The sequence below is a fragment of the Ornithorhynchus anatinus genome, chromosome 2, assembly GCF_004115215.2.
Source record: "Ornithorhynchus anatinus isolate Pmale09 chromosome 2, mOrnAna1.pri.v4, whole genome shotgun sequence".
NCBI classification, from domain to species: Eukaryota; Metazoa; Chordata; class Mammalia; order Monotremata; family Ornithorhynchidae; genus Ornithorhynchus; species Ornithorhynchus anatinus.
The window spans coordinates 14,474,528-14,490,871 of record NC_041729.1 but is presented as its reverse complement, the minus strand read 5'-3'; the positions used below and the strand labels follow the sequence as shown (position 1 = coordinate 14,490,871).

At 41.8% G+C, this 16,344-nt stretch overlaps 1 protein-coding gene across 2 annotated transcripts in view; it reads left to right on the top strand.

The window, feature by feature from the left end:
• The window catches only part of LOC100076621 (transmembrane protein 132B), a 503,774-nt gene that overhangs the window by 421,675 nt on the left and 65,755 nt on the right, over positions 1-16,344 (top strand). The gene's annotated exons all lie outside the window — the stretch shown is intronic.

Genomic DNA, 16,344 nt, shown 5'->3' with positions numbered 1-16,344 from the left:
TCTAGGAGACAGTGTGAGCATGGTATAAAAATGATGGGTGGGAATATATATATATATAAAAAACATATAGATAATGTCTATATTCTATTTATTTTGACGCTATTGATGCCTGCCTACTTGTTTTGTTTTGCTGTCTGTCACCCCCCTTCTAGACTGTGAGCTTGTTGTTGGGTAGGGATTGTCTCTATCTGTTGCCAAATTGTACTTTCCAAGTGCTTAGTACAGTGCTCTGCACACAGTAAACGCTCAATAAATACGATTGAATGAATGAATGAATAATTACTGAAGAATGAGGAAAGACATTGCAGCTGTGATGAAGGGAAACAATACAAGCATGCAGTGTGCACAATTCTATACAGTATATCATGTAAATCCTTGGACATTCTTTTATCTTTCATATTTTTCAGCCACAGCGGTTCCTTCCAACCTATACTTTCTTTCATTCTTTCATTCGTATTTATTGAGCATTGATTGTGTGCAGAACATTATGCTAGGCACTTGGGACAGTACAATAAAACAATAAACAGAGGCATTGCCTGCCCACAATGAGCTTATAGACTAAAAGGTACAGTCTATTACCACATCTTTGGTCCTTGGGTCCTTGAACAAGAGATTGCTGTTTTCTCTCAGGCTGTAGTTCTTTCTTATTTTTCTTTAACCTTTACTCTTTGAGCCTGAAATGCCGAGCCTCTAAGTTCAGCTTTGCTCACAGTAGGGTTCGTGCCACCACACCACTAGGCAGCCCTAGGTAGAATTGTGAAAACCATACATATGGATAAAGTTCTGTGTTCCAGGTACCCTGCCACTGATTTGTTGTGTGATCTTGGGTACATCACTTAACCTCTGTGTGCCTCAGTATCCCCCGTTGCTCTCTGGGGAATGGAGGATATCTGACCCAGGAACTTCACTAATGTTAATAATAATAATAATAATACTGGTATTTGTTAAGTGCTTACTATGTGCAGAGCGCTGGGGTAGATACAGAGTAAGCAGGTTGTCCCAAGTGAGTCTCACAGTTAATCCCCATTTTTCAGATGAGGTAACTGAGTCACCGAGAAGTTAAGTGACTTGCCCGAAGTCACACAGCTGTCAAGTGGCAGAGCCGGGATTAGAACCCGTGACCCTGACTTCTAAACCCGTGCTCTTTCCATTGAGCCATGCTGCTTCTCTACCGGTAGCATTTGACCAAGGAGAGCTCTTTCCGATTCCTCAATATTAACTGTGTCATCTCTGAAATCATTCTAGAATTGGCAAACAACTTTCATTTTTATTTTTGGAGATTGCTCTTTTCAGTAGCAGAACTCACGTCTTGTATATTTGTAATACAACCTTTTTCTTCTTTAGGAAAGAGTCTAAGAGCTTAGGAGATGGTGTTTGCAACTTCAGAAATACTTCCTTTCCTTTAATTGGACAGGAAAGTTCTTAGATTGACTCTACAACAAACCCATCTTTACCTAAGATCCAGTCTATGGTATAATAGATCTTAAAGTTGTCTCATTTTCTGCATTATTCGTATTGATTGTATTGATCACTTTCTCTAATATTTAATTTCTGTTGGATTCAGAGCATTGTACGAACTGCTTGGGGAAACCTCTGGAAAAAGTGGAATGCATATTTCTTCCCCCCCTTTGTTTCTAGTCTAATGTGGGAGAAGGGAAATCTAAATTGTTAGTTAAGCATAAGAGAATGTAGGAACAAAATAGACTACTAAAAATAGCATCAATTCTTGAATGCTGAGAGGGCTAGTGGGATTTTATGGACAAGAGAGAAGCAATGTGGCCTTGTGGAAGGGGTATAGACCTGGGAGTCAGAGGAGCTGGGTACTAATCCGCCCAGTAAATGCTCAATAGAACTCTAATCCCAGCTGCACTACTTGGCTTGCTTTGTGGCCTAAGGTAAGTCACTTAACTTCCAGGTCTCAGTTTCCTCCTCTTTAAAATGTGGGTTAAATGTCTGTTCTCCCTCCTGCTTAGATTGTGAGCCCCATCTGGGACAGGAAATTGGTCCTACCTGATTAGGCTGCATCTACTCCAGTGCTTACCTCAGTGCTTGGCTTATTAACAAAATTCTACTAGTATTACGTTGAGGAAGTTAATCAAGGATTATCTCCTGGAGGGGGTGTTTCTTTAGGGGGTCTTTGAAGGAGGGAAAGGATGTGGTTTGGCAAGGGTAAGGTGTCCTGGACAGTTGGACAAGGTGATCAGAGGAAGCAAAATTTAGACTGAGGGAGAGTTGGAATATTAAGGGGAGGGAAAGATCATGACCAGGGGAGTAGTGGAAGAAAGAACAGATGGGAAGTCTTAATGTTCAAAGACTTGGAATAAGTTCACTATCAACTTTCATATTTTATCAGTAGGAAAAAAAAAACCCCTTTGTGGGATTTCTTCAAAGATAAAAGTGGACCCAGGGTATGTGATGTTATTTTGTATCTTGACATTTTATAGAACAGGTAGGAGACACATAAGGAAACAGTCCTTAGACTTGTAGAGTCCCTCGACTAAAAAAGTTGTGTATTTCTTTAAAAGTGTTGTGTGAATTTCAATTTTGAAAAGTCACCTTAATAAAAACTTAGATGTGGCTTGGATTGTTTTCTAATTTTGGAAAATTCTGTTAGTGATGAAAGTCCCTGTTGAAGGTGCTTTGTGGCCAGTATACTCTGCATGGGCTCCTTGATTAAGTATTTTTAAGTTTCTTCCATCTTTAGGGGCTGGAAGGAGTTGAACCAAGTCACATCTCACCATCTGTTCAGAAACCCAAAATATTGATGAGCCATTGCATTTCCTAATGCTTAAAAACTCACATTACCTTTGCCCCAGTAATCACCAAGAGAAGGAAACACTAAAAGACATATTTAGATATGGCTTTAATCGTATCTTGGTATTGGGTAAAATACACCACTCTTTGGAAAATATCATTTTCACTCATCCTATCTCAACTGGATTACTGCATGAGCATCCTTTCTGATCTCCCAACCTCCTGTCTTTCTACACTTCAGTCTATACTTCACTCTGCTGCCCGGATTATCTTTCTAAAGAACGTTCTGGGCATTCACCCCCCTTCTCAAAAATCTCCAGTGGTTGCCTGTTAACTTCCGTATCAAGCAAAAACTCCTCACTATTGGCTTCAAAGCTCTCCATCACTTTGCCTCTTCTTACCTCACCTCCCTTTTCTCCTTCTACAGCCCAGCCCCCACACTCCAGTCCTCTGGTGCTAACTTTCTCACTCTGCCTCGTTCTCATCTGTTCCACTGTCGACCCCTGGCCCACGTCCTACCTCTGGCCTGGAACGCCCTCCCTCCTCAAATCCACCAGGCAGTCACACATTCATTCATCCATCCATCCATCCATTCATTCAATAGTATTTATTGAGCACTTACTATGTGCAGAGCACTGTACTAAGCGCTTGGAATGTACAAATCAGTAACAGATAGAGACAGTCCCTACCCTTGGACAGGCTTACAGTCTAATTGGGGGAGACGGACAGACAAGAACAATAGCAATAAACACTTGCCCCCTTCAAAGCCCTACTGAAGTCTCCCCTCCTTCAGTAGGCCTTCTCATACTAAGCCCCCCTTTTCCTCTGTTCCCTCTCCCCTCCCCATCACCCCAACTCTCTCCCTTTGCTTCCTCACTCCCCTTGACAGCACTTGTGTATATATGTACATATTTATAATTCTATGTATATTAATAATGTGTATATATCCATAATTCTATTTATATTGATGCCTGTTTCCTTGTTTTGATGTCCATCTCCCCCCTTTTAGACTGTGAGCCCATTTTGGGCAGGGATTGTCTCTAGTTGTTGTTGAATTGTACTTTCTAAGTGCTTAGTACAGTGCTCTGCACACAGTAAGCGCTCAATAAATAGGATTGAATGAATGAATCAGTGTCCCTATTTTAACTCTGTAAGTAGTGTGTATTCTCTGGAATGTTATTGTTGTAGTTTTCTACCCTGGAGAAAACTTACTGAGAATATCCCTTAGCATAATCTTCATCAGTGGAATTTATTAAGAGCCTATAGAGTGCTAGAACTGTGCAAAGTAAATAGGGAATTTGTAGATTTTCTGTAAATGGGTCTTTCTTTCAAAAGGTTTGCAGTAAAATGGGGAAGACAGGCCCCCATAAAATGATAAATATTTGAAAGATAAAAGTAACAAGGATATAAAAATAATAGGCCAAATGTTTTCAGCAATATATTTTAGACATTGTTGTTGAGTGATGGAGGAATAAATGCCGTTTTTGCTGCCGAGAACGTAGAATTTACGGTGTATATTCACTTTTACATGATGGCTTTTGGTCATGGGATCAACCTGAGGTGCGAAGCCAGGATGATCCTTCCATCATCCCTGATATCAATTGATGCTTCCTGTGAGCAGTGCTACTGTACTGAACACTTGGGGGAGTACAGTGCAACAGAGTTGGTAGACAAGTTCCCTGCTCACAGTGAGCTTTTCCAGAGAGAAAGGTAAGGTTCAGAGAAATGATGCCACTTTTCCAGGCATACCTGCAGACGGATTTGCACCGAGTGTCTCCTCCAACCCATCCTGAACATCAAATGGAGGATCAAGATTTCCAACAATTCTAGAATAATAATAGTAACAATATAATCGTAGGAACAAAGTCATTCTGAACATTGAGGAATAGTTCACAATTTCACAGGTATCCTGGCAGAACGTATGAGGGAAGAGGATGATAGCAGGATGCCCAAGAAGCAGAATCTAGTCTGTTGAGGGCACGTGGAGGAAGAATACAAAGGAATATTTTAGAAATTTAATCAAGCACGGTTTCGAGTAATGTACCATAAGAGTGGACTATTAGGAGACCATTCTGGCAGCTAGAAGGGTATGGTAGGCATTAATCGGGGTTACTGTCCTAGATTGGAAGCTCTGGAGACAGTGTGATACCAAGAGGCAGGTTCAAAAACAGAAACTCTGTGGGCTAAAAGTTTTAGGACAGTAAAAGGGCATGATGTGGATTAGTGTCCGTCTGAGCCGTGGTCATTTCAACTGACCGTGTATAACTGGATAGGATGAAAATAAACTTGTTTTATAAATTGTTTGTTACCTTAATGCAGATTTGTTAACTTAGAAGCCATCAATATTTCTTTTTGCTGTATTGGCAGTGTTGAATTCCATATTGATTTCAGCATATCGACAGAGAGTTTACCCATTGTTAGGAATACATAATTTTTATGTTCCTAATTCCGTCAACTGAAAATCAGATTTTCTTCTTTCAGCTAAATTTCTCTGAAAGCGTTCATACAAAGGAAGAAAAATGTGATTTCCAATGTGTGATTAAATCTTCATCTTGGTGAAGCAAGGTTTTGTCTAATAAATGTCTATCTTCCTGGTTAAATAATGGGAGGGTGGTTTTATCACTTGAGTTCATTGTATTGTTTATCAATGAATTGTTGCTTCTTCAACTCAAGAAGTCAGTTATACATCACGAGCATATTGCTGAGCCTTTGCACTCTTAAAAAGAAACAAAAGCAAAATTGATAGGGATCTTAAGATAGTGTTCTCCACTTATCTGTAATAATTGTTCCGTGGTTCTAAAATTAGCTGGGTTAGAGAAAAGTCCGATAGAAAAGAATCAGGAAAAGGACATTAAAAAAAATTAAAATCTATTTTGAAACAGCCCTAACTTGAAATCCAAGATGCGAAAACGATTACGTTTCTTAATGGTTTTACCTCCAGACTGAAATATGATGGTTCCTGGTTTCTTCTCGGCAAGAACTCTGAAGAAAATCTCAGACTTGGGTTCAATTTATAGCTGTTCGGGAAAGTTCTGAGTTACTGCATTACATTTATAAGCAAGATTGAACAGAACTTAGGAACATATCCAAAATTTATTTTAATGTCGGTCTCTCACTCTAGACTCTAAGCCTCTGGGAGACAGGGAACATTTCTACCAACTCTGTTGTACTGTACTCTCCCGAGCGCTTAGTGCAGTATGCTGCACACAGTAAATGCTTAATAAATACAGTTGACTGATTGATAGAAGAGATTTCTGAAAATGTCCCTGTGAAGACGTGGGGTTCAATGAAAAGTACCAAATCTAACTTACTTGATTTTTTTTCAGCCCATTTGAACCCAGTAGTCAACCCAGCTACTGAATCCATTTCAGTGTGATTTTAGGAGGGCTTTGAAGATGGGGAGAGTGGTGATCCTTCAGATTTGAAGGGGGGAGGGAAGCCAGAGGGAGCCTATGGGCAAAAGATCAGTGGCAGGGTGGATGAGAACAAGGCACAGAGAGTAGGTTGGCATCAGAGGATCAAAGTGTGCAGGCTGGTTTGCAGTAAAAGATCAGCAAGGTAAGGGGCATGGGGAGAATTGATTGAGTGCTGTGAAGGCAATGGTAAGGAGTTTGTTTTCTCATTCCTATTCATGGTATTTGTTAAGCTCTTACTATGTGTCAAGTCCTGTTCTAAGTGCTGGGGTAGAAACAGGTTAACCAGTTCAGACACTGTTCTCATCCCACATGGGGTTCAGTCCAAGTGCAGATCAGGAAAATTAAGCACTTAGAATTATTGCCTCACACAGCAGGCAACAGGCAAAACTGGGATTCGACTCCAGGTCCTCTGACTCCCAAACCCATATCCTTTCCACTAGGCATCACTGCTCTCCTGTTGTGTGTAGAGCTCTGTCCTAGCATTTGGGAGTGTGCAATCAACATAAATTGAAATATGCACTGGAAAGGGTAGAGACATGAGGCAGGGAGGTCACTGGGGAGGCTGATGCGGTCATCAAACCAGGATATGATGAGTGCTTGGATCAGCGTGGAAGGAGTGGATACAAGAGCAGTGAAGGGAGAACTAACAGGATTTGATGACAGACTGAATATATAGGCTGTAGATGGCTGTGATTCAAGGTGTGGGGATTAAACAGGGAAGGCTGAGGTAGGAGGTGGGAATTTAAGAGGGTCTTTAGGAGGGCGTAAAATGGAGTAGTCTGATTCGATGAACTGAAGAAGCCGGGTTTTCCACCTCCGACTGGGATACAGTGGGAGCAAGGGGATAGTGACAGGAGAATCGAGAGTGATAGTCACTCATATTCATTGAGCACTTACTGTACGCAGAGCACTGTCCTAACTGCTTGGGAAAGTATAGTATAACAATATAACATATACATTCCCTGCCCTCAATGAGCTTACAGTCTAGAGGGGGAGGCAGACATTAATAAAAATAAGTAAATTGCACCGGTGAAATGGTTGCTTAGTAAAAATGGAGGGAGCAAGGTGGGGAATAGTAGGTGAAGAGTGCAGAGAGATAATGAGGGCCAAGTTGGTGAAGAGCCTGGAAGCTAATTGGGAACAGTTTTTGTCATGGCAAGATAATAATGTTGGTATTTGTTAAGCGCTTACTATGTGCAGAGCACTGTTCTAAGCGCTGGGGTAGATACGGAGTAATCAGGTTGTCCCACGTGAGGCTCACAGTCTTCATCCCCATTTTGCAGATGAGGCAGCTGAAGTACAGAGAAGTGAAGTGACTTGCCCACAGTCACACAGCTGACAAGTGTCACAGCTGGGATTCAAACCCATGACCTCTGACTCTCAAGCCCGTGCTCTTTCCACTGAGCTACGCTGCTTCTCTATAAAGGATGCCGGTGGAAGGTTTTGAAAGGAGGAGAAATGCTAGTCTCCCAACATGGAATTCCTCCCCTACCACCAACAAGGCTACCAAATCACAACACTCTCCCTCTTCCAAGCCTTCCTAAAAATCCCACCTTCACCAGAAAGCCTTCCATGATTAATCAACAACTCAATTGTATCAATCTAACAGCCACCCTCAGGACTTGTGCATTTTATTCCTACAGTTGTGTACATGTGCATATTTTAGCACATTCATACATTTGAATGTTTCATGATGATATATTGGTATCATTTCCTGTTTTATCTTTGTTCTTCTTCCTGCTTCTACTATTGCAGGTTATTTATGATTGTTAGTCTTCTCCATTAGATTGCAAACTCTGTGAAGGCCAGAAATTCCTGTCTTGCTTTTGTTGTTCTCTCCCAAATGCTTAGTACATTTCGTAGCATTCAGTAGGCCCTCATAAAATACCATTGCTTGATAGATAGTAATTCAGCAAGCACTGTGGAGTACTTTTCTACCCTTCAGAACCTTTAGGAATTGACAAAGATAATAACTTTCCTTAGTCAGACACGGGTTTCCTTTTTTCTACATACATAATAAGATACCAAACCCTTAAATGGTACTTTTCAGGCAGTTGTAATTGCCTGATTTTGCCTTTCCTCACACTCTTAATTTAGTCTTTGATTGTTCCTTTCTAATTGGAGCAATGTCTTACATTGACTTTTGGTCATAATAGAGTTCTGCATTCTTAACTTTTTGTTACTGCTTGGTAGATTATGATTTCAATAGTAATTAGACAGTTTGTTCATTCCAAACTTTGGAATCTCCAATTAAGATCTAACCTTCTGGTATTGTTTCTGAACAATGAATAAAATTTCTTTAATGGGCCAAGGTTAGACTGAGGATCTTTCAGCTTCTCTCATTTAAGAAGTATTACCAAGCACCTTAACTTTCCTATTCCCCTCTTCACTTTCCAGAAAAAGTTACCCCTATTCTGGGTCGACGATGCAGGTGATAATGGTATGACATCCAGTTTCTTAGGCGTGGATGGCACTGAGCAGTCCTCAGTGTGCAATTTGGGATTATTTTTGCTTTTTGAAAGACCCCAGATTTAGAATCTGATGGATGTAGATTGACAGGAATTCTGATGACCCACTATAGAACAAAGTTCATTCCTGTTTCACCTTTCCCCGTGTGAAACATTAACTTATTTGTGCCAATATGGATCATATTGTACTTGGAACACAGGTTGTGGAAGACCATTCATTAATTCTTCACTAATGTGAACTTGCTATGGGCAGGATTGTGTCTGTTGTTCTCCAAGGTTCATGCTCTCTTCCCTAACAAATATTGGGGCAGTTATCGGAGGTGAGGGTTGTCTGGAGGGGTATGCTGTCAAGAAAACTATGATGTGTTTCTCAATAGGCAGGAGAACTCTTTTTTATGGTATTTGTTAAGCATTTACTATAAGCCAAATGCTGTTCTAAGCACTGCAGTAGGTACAAGTGAATTAGGTCAGAGACAGTTCTTATCCCGCATAGGAGGCAGGTTGGGTGTTTAATCCCTATTTTACGGTTGAGGGAACTGAGGCACAGAGAAGTTAGCTGTCTTGCCCGAGGTCACACAGCAAGCAATTTGGCAGAGCCAGGATTAGAACGCAGGTTCTCAGACTCCCAGGCCCGTGCTATTTCCACTAGGCCATGCTGCTTCTCTTTGAGGCGAGTGGGCATAAGCCTCTTTTGATCAATGGCTGAATAATCTTCAACCCTACGTTGTCTTTTGGGGTCCTGCAGAGCTCAGGTCATTAGCTCCAGTTAAGATTTGTATATTAAGTTGGAGACCACACTCTGAATATTTGGGGAGGAGAATCTCTACCTTAGTTTATTTGCCTTATTTACCTCAGCCACTCCTTGAATATATTTGTCACATTCTGTATTAATCTTACAAACTGGAATGGTCAAATCCTCTTTTTTAACTCTAAGTCATATTTGGCCCTTGTGTCGCAAGAATAGCCAACTTTCATCGTAATATGATATTGCAATATATAGTGGATGTGTTGTGATCTTGAAGGAAGAAACCCTAATAATTTATCCACAACTAGCTTGTTGTCCCTTTTGCACTGTCTGTGCACTTGATGACCTTGAGTCATTTGGTATTTAGCCCAGTCCCAACCCCGCAGCACTTCAGCATGTATCATTAAATAATATATTATGAATTATTTATATTAAAGTCTGTCTCCCCCTTTAGACTTTAGACTCGTTATGGCAGGGAACGGATCTGCTGATTCTGTTGTAGTCTCCCAAGCATTTAGTGCAGTGCTCTGCACTTAGGAAATGCTCATTAAATACCACTGATTGATTGACCACCACTTCTTCCTGCCATTAATTTATTTATGCCAATATAGATCATATTGTACTTGGAACACACTTAGGTTGGGGAAGACCGTTCGCTAATTCTTCACTAATGTGAACTTGCTATGGGCAGGATTGTGTCTGTTGTTTTATTGTACTCTCCCAAGTGCTTAGTACAGTGCTTTGCACATAGTAAGTGCTCAATAAAGATGATCGAATGAATAAATGATGTTCAGTTGTTTATTAAAAATGGGTTATAGCAGAACCGACCGTTCCTAGAGATAGGCAAGATAGAGAATGAACCTCTGCTGATGGCAGATTTGAGAAGTGGGTTTTTTCCTTCATTTTTATGAACTTATCAACATCAGCTGTCTTGGAAAGATGATCTTTCTGGCACATATTTTTTCATAAGAAGTCTCCAAAACTCCAGGACTTCAGTGTTGTTTCAGAAATAAATGCCTGATAATGAAGGAAATATTGAAGTAGATATAAAAACTTGTGCTAAAAATAAAGTTATTTTATCTCTAGTATTTTCTGATCTAGGCTTTGCTAATGTGTGATATTGCTAAGGTCTTATCCTCTGCCAAAGTTTTGGACAGTAGAGATTTCCTCTTTAGATTCTGGAATTCATTCACATGCGCTCTTCGTTTTTGACACCCTAGATCACACTCTTTGCCAATCCCATTTTACTCCTCCCCTTCCAAGCTTACCCTCCTAATGAACCTCACTCTTGACATTCCTGTTTTATGTCCCCAGCCTAAAACCCCGTTCCTTTCAGATTTATCAGGTCACAGCTCTCCCCACCATTATCACCCTCCTGAATTTCCCATCCTCTGGCTGGATTGTACCATTCCAACAGACATCCTTGTAATTATGCATATTTTGATTTGCATTCTCCTTTTCAATTCATTTATTCATATTTTCCTGAATTTTCTATTCAAATGATTTATTTTCCTTCCCGCTTCTACTGTATCCATATCATTTCTGTTGCCTGACTTTCCATTAGATCTCTTTTGTCTTGCTGATGACACAGGTCACCGCTCTTCCCACGTTTGAAGCCATACTAAAATTATAACTCTTCCAAGAAGTCTTCCTTGACTAATCCCTCATTTCCCCAGGTATTTGCCCTCCCTTCTGCCAAACCTACACAGCTGGGCCTCTAACTCCTAAGCGCTATGTTTCTTTCTTCACCTGAGCCCCACATCTCCCTTCACACTTTGATACCCACCCCACCCCAGGCCCACAGCACTAATGCTTGTATCATTATGATATGCGGCTTTACTTATCTGTATTTTATTTTCATGCCAGTCCCCCGCTTTAAACTGTAAACTCCCTGAGGGCAGAAATCATGTCTGCCAAATCTATTGTACCCTCCCAAGCTCGGAGAACAGTGCCCTGCACACACTAAATGATCAGTAGATGTCATCGATCGATTGATTGATTGCAAACAGCTCAAGAACAGGGAAAGTGTCATTTACTTCTACTGTAGTGGGCGAATGCTCTAAGGGGGATAGATTCTCAATAAATGCCCAGTCGTCTATGGGAAACAATCTGGCCTAGTGGAAAGAGCATGGGCCTGAGAGTCAGAGGACCTGGGTTTTTATCTCAACTCTGCCACTTGTCTGCTGTTTGACCTTGGGCGAGTCCCTTAATTCCTCTGTGCCTCAGTTACCTCATCTGTAAAATGGGGAATGAGAGTGTGAGCCCCATGTGGGACCCTGATGAGCTTGTACCCTTCCCGGCACCTAATGCAGTGCTTGGCACATAGTAAGTGCTTAATAAATACTATTGGAAAAAAGTGCCAGTGAATGATTGAATGAGCCTGAAAACCTCATAGTATGGCCAAGTCTCAAGCATGGTTCCAGTGATACTTTTAGGAGCTAGGTTTGTGCCTTCCTCAATTTTTATTCCAGTATCCAATCCTTTAATAAGAATAAGAATTTTGGCATTTGGTAAGTGCTTACTACATGCCAGGCCCTGTTCGAAGCATGCGGTGGATACAAGCAAATGGGATTGGACACAGTCTCTGTCCCACATAAATCTCACAGTCTTAATTCCCATTGAACGAATGAGGTAACCGAGGCACAGAGAAAATGAAATGACTTACCCAAGGTCAGCCAGCGGACAGGTGGCAGAGCCGAGATTAGAACCCAGGTCCTTCTGACTCACTGGTCTGGACTCTTATCCTCTAGACCACACTGCTTTTCTGCTAATGGATTTAACTGCAGTGCTCCCTTTTTCATTAAAGTCTTTAGTGATGTTGCTTAAATACTTGGCCAGGTTCAGCAGGCTGTGACCAGCCCCACTTCTATAAGTAGGGGAAGTGTGGAGGAGGCTAAGCAGTTGTTTTGCATGTCCAAAGAGGAGAGAATGGAAGGAAATGAGTTTTAAGTACTTTCAAGGCAATTTTGAGGCTGAGGGGAGAATTTAAGAATTTAGGGCCATCTGACAAGGGCTGTTTGGTAGAGAGGCAGAAAATGGAGCGTGTTACTTCTGTAGGACCATTCCTCTGTTTTTAATGTGTTCATTCAATCATATTTATTGAGCACTTACTGTGTGCAGAGCACTATATTAAATGCTTGGGAGATTGCAATATAACAGTAAATGACACGTTCCCTGCCCATAATGAGCTTACAGCCTAGAGGGGAAACAGACATTGCTGTATCCAAGGGCATACACAGATGAGAGTAAATGAAGACCTAATGTCTGGTGTCCCCCCAGTATCAAAACGGGGGACGAATATCTTGTAGAAGTTATAAGTCATATGACTCATAATTCATAATTCATATAGTTCATAAAGCATAACTGAAGAAGCAGCTTGGTCTAGCGGATAGAGGACGGGCCTGGGAATCAGAGGGACATGGGTTCTAATTCCGGCTCTGCCACTTGTCTGCTGTGTGACCTTGGCCAAGTCACATAACTTCTCAGTTCCCTCATTGGTGAGATGGGGTTTAAGACCATGAGTCCCAACTGGACATGGACTGTGTCTAACCTAATCAGCTTGTATCTCCCCCAGTCCTTACCACAGTTGGTATTAATGTTGGTATTTGTTAAGCGCTTACTATGTGCAGAGCACTGTTCTAAGCGCTGGGGTAAACACAGGGGAATCAGGTTGTCCCACGTGGGGCTCACAGTCTTAATCCCCATTTTACAGATGAGGGAACTGAGGCACAGAGAAGTTAAGTGACTTGCCCACAGTCACACAGCTGACAAGTGGCAGAGCTGGGATTCGAACTCATGAGCCCCGACTCCAAAGCCCGTGCTCTTTCCACTGCGCCACGCTACCACAGTGCTTGGCATATAGTAAGCACTTAACAAATACCATTAAAAAAAAAACAGACACCTCACAGCACAGTGAAACTCGTTCAACTTAAACAAAAACTGTCAACAATAATGAGTATGTCAACTAAACCATACTTATCCACTCTACATATCTCTCACCACTCGAACCTTTTAAGTTACAAGATGTCAATGTTGGAAAAGTCGAGAAGGGGGAGTCTGCCCACCGTCTGCTACTGCGGGTGAAGAGGTTCACTCCTACTGGACTCTAGGAGGACTTGAGGCTGATATAATAACAAATTCCATTATGATTATTATTATTGTTATTATTATTATATAAGTAGTAGATGACTCTTTACAGCTTTTGGTGGCCAAGATTAGAAGTTCCTATCCATCCTTCTACATGGTGAACTCCTTGTGGGCAGGGAACCTGGCTACCAACTCTGCTACTGTCCCAAACGCTTAGTACACTGCCCTGCACACAGTAGGTGCCATTGATTGATTATGATGATGATGATGGCATTTGTTAAGCGCTTACTTTGTGCCAAGCACTGTTTTAAGCGCTGGGAGGGATACAAGGTGATCAGGTTGTCCCGCATGGGGCTCACAGTCTTAATCCCCATTTTACAGATGAGGTAACTGAGGCCCAGAGAAGTTAAGTGACTTGCCCCAAGTTACTCAGCTGTCAAGCAGTGGAGCCGGGATTAGAACCCATGACTTCTGACTCCCAAGCCCGGGCTCTTTCCACTCACCTACACTGCGTCTCAGCTAAGTGCTACATACAATGCTGTACATAAAGTAAGCACTCAATAAGTACAATTGATTGATGAACTAATGGATAGAGGGAGAATAGATTCCCAGATAAAAGAGGGAGGGAGACCAAGATGAAATGAATCGCAGCCATCTGAAAGCAGTCCATTTAGGAAAGGTATTATTTAAGACTTGAATGTGGCCAAAACCAACAAGCCTTGGCCCCAGTGTCATTTTAATGAACCCCATCCTTATTGTGTAACAGAAGGTTTTGCCTTACTTCTTACAAGGAATGCATTTAGTGGGACATCTAAGCGCTAAAATGCGTGCTATTTTAAAGCTCCGGAAAAACATTTCAAAGTTTTTCATTCAATTCAAGTACTTCACTGGGTTGGAGCTCTCAGTGGAAAGGAAAGCATCATCTGTGGGTGTTCTGGAATTTAATTTTGGAGGACTTGCCCCACCTTGGCCCAGAGAAACTAAGCCTACAGATTCCATCTTTTAATAAGACCAATGGAAATTGTATAGTTTGGGGATCTCGTCACATTTGTCAATTCCTGATGCGTCATGCACTGCCGCGTTTAAATGCTGGACCACCTGCTTCGTCTGCATCATTTTTGGAAATTGCGGTTGCTCAGATGCACTGACCTGTCGACGTCAAGTCCGCTGAGGTACACCATCAAGTATCATTGCTTATTCATTCAGCCAACCGAGCCTCCGTTAACATGATTGTCAGTAGTGAGAAACAGTGTTGCCTAGTGGATTGAGCACAGGCTTGGGAGTGAGAAGGACCTGGGTTCTAATCGTGACTCTGCCACTTGTTTACTGTGTGACCTTGGGCAAGTCACCGGGCAAGTCACTTTACTTTTCTGTGCCTCAGTTACCTCAGCTGTAAAATGGGGATTAAGGCCGGGAGCTCCGTGTGGGGCAGGAACTGCGTTGGACCCCATTTGCTTGTGTCCACTCCAGAGCTTAGTACAGTGCCTGGCACCTAGTAAGCACTTAATGAATCCCATTATTACTATTAGTGTTTATTGGGTGCCTTCTTTGTGCAGTCCTGAATTAGGTCCAGAGGGAACATACCAAAGAAGAAAAAGGAAAGGACCCTGCTCTCTTGGTGCTTACAATTTGATTAGCCTCCTTGACCGGGACAGTGGAATTGCAATATTCAGATTTGGATTTCTTCAACCAAGAAGGCTGAGGAATTTGTCTCGACCCTAAGCCACTGTGCAAAGATCCTCAAGGTGGAATGGAATTTCAGGGGATTGATGACGTCTTGTGAGGAATCGTGGCTAGAAGCAGCATGGGGATGGAGTTTAGCAGATGAATACTGCTGCGTCTTTCTCTGCCAACTCCAACTAGAAGCAGCAGGCCTTGGGGAAAGAGCATGGCCCTGGACGTCAGAACACCAGGGTTCTAGTGCTAGCTCTGCCCATTGCCACCTGTGGGACCTTGGGCAAGTCCCTTAACTTCTCTGCACTTTAGTTTCCTCAACTGTAAAATGAGAATAAAAAACCCGTTCTCCCTCCTACTTAGACTGTGAGCCCCATGCAGGACGGGGACTGTGTCCCACTAAATTCACTTGTAGCTACCCCAGTGCTTGCAGCAGTGTTTGACACCTAGTAAGCACTTAGCATATAGTCTTAAAAAAAACAGAACAAAAACAGAAAGTCTCCCAGGAAACCCAGTGAACCCTTTCTGCTGAAATCTGACCTTAATATTAATGCGAGTTTCTTGAAATGAGCTTCCGTTGTTTAGGGACAGGCTGCTATGTGGATTATGAGAGTGCAAATCAAACACACCGAGCTACCTGACTTTTTAACCCTAAATCTAGCCCCCCAGGCAACTAAGGGAATTATGACTCAGCCACATTTGGGCACCTGTGCTTTTTTCACTTACTAGAACGCCGGATTCTCTGGTTGAATTTCTCGACACATACATTATGGGATATACTTGTAAGCTGCACTCTTCAGAGTTCTGTAATTGGTGATAATATTGCAGACATGTCACCCTCATTTTGAAGTAGCTACACTTAATTTATTTGACATAAAATTTCCCCCTTTTGGCAGGTAACTGTTTTCTCATCTCCCAGTGGAGAAGATTTTCCTTTGACTTCCTATCACGTTGAATTAAAGTTTTGAATGGAAATTTTTTTGAAGTATTATTTTAGAGGTAGAAACTACTTTGAAGCGTGATCGGCTTCTGTTGCCTGAAAGCTTCAGGATGGAAAAAAATATGAAAGTTGTCACTTTGGGGTCAAAAATGCACAGTATGGTATGTTTGTCAGTGGCAACGGGATGCGATCATTCATTCATTCATTTGTATTTATCGAGTGCTTACCATGTAAAGCTCTGTACTAAACACTTGGCAGAGT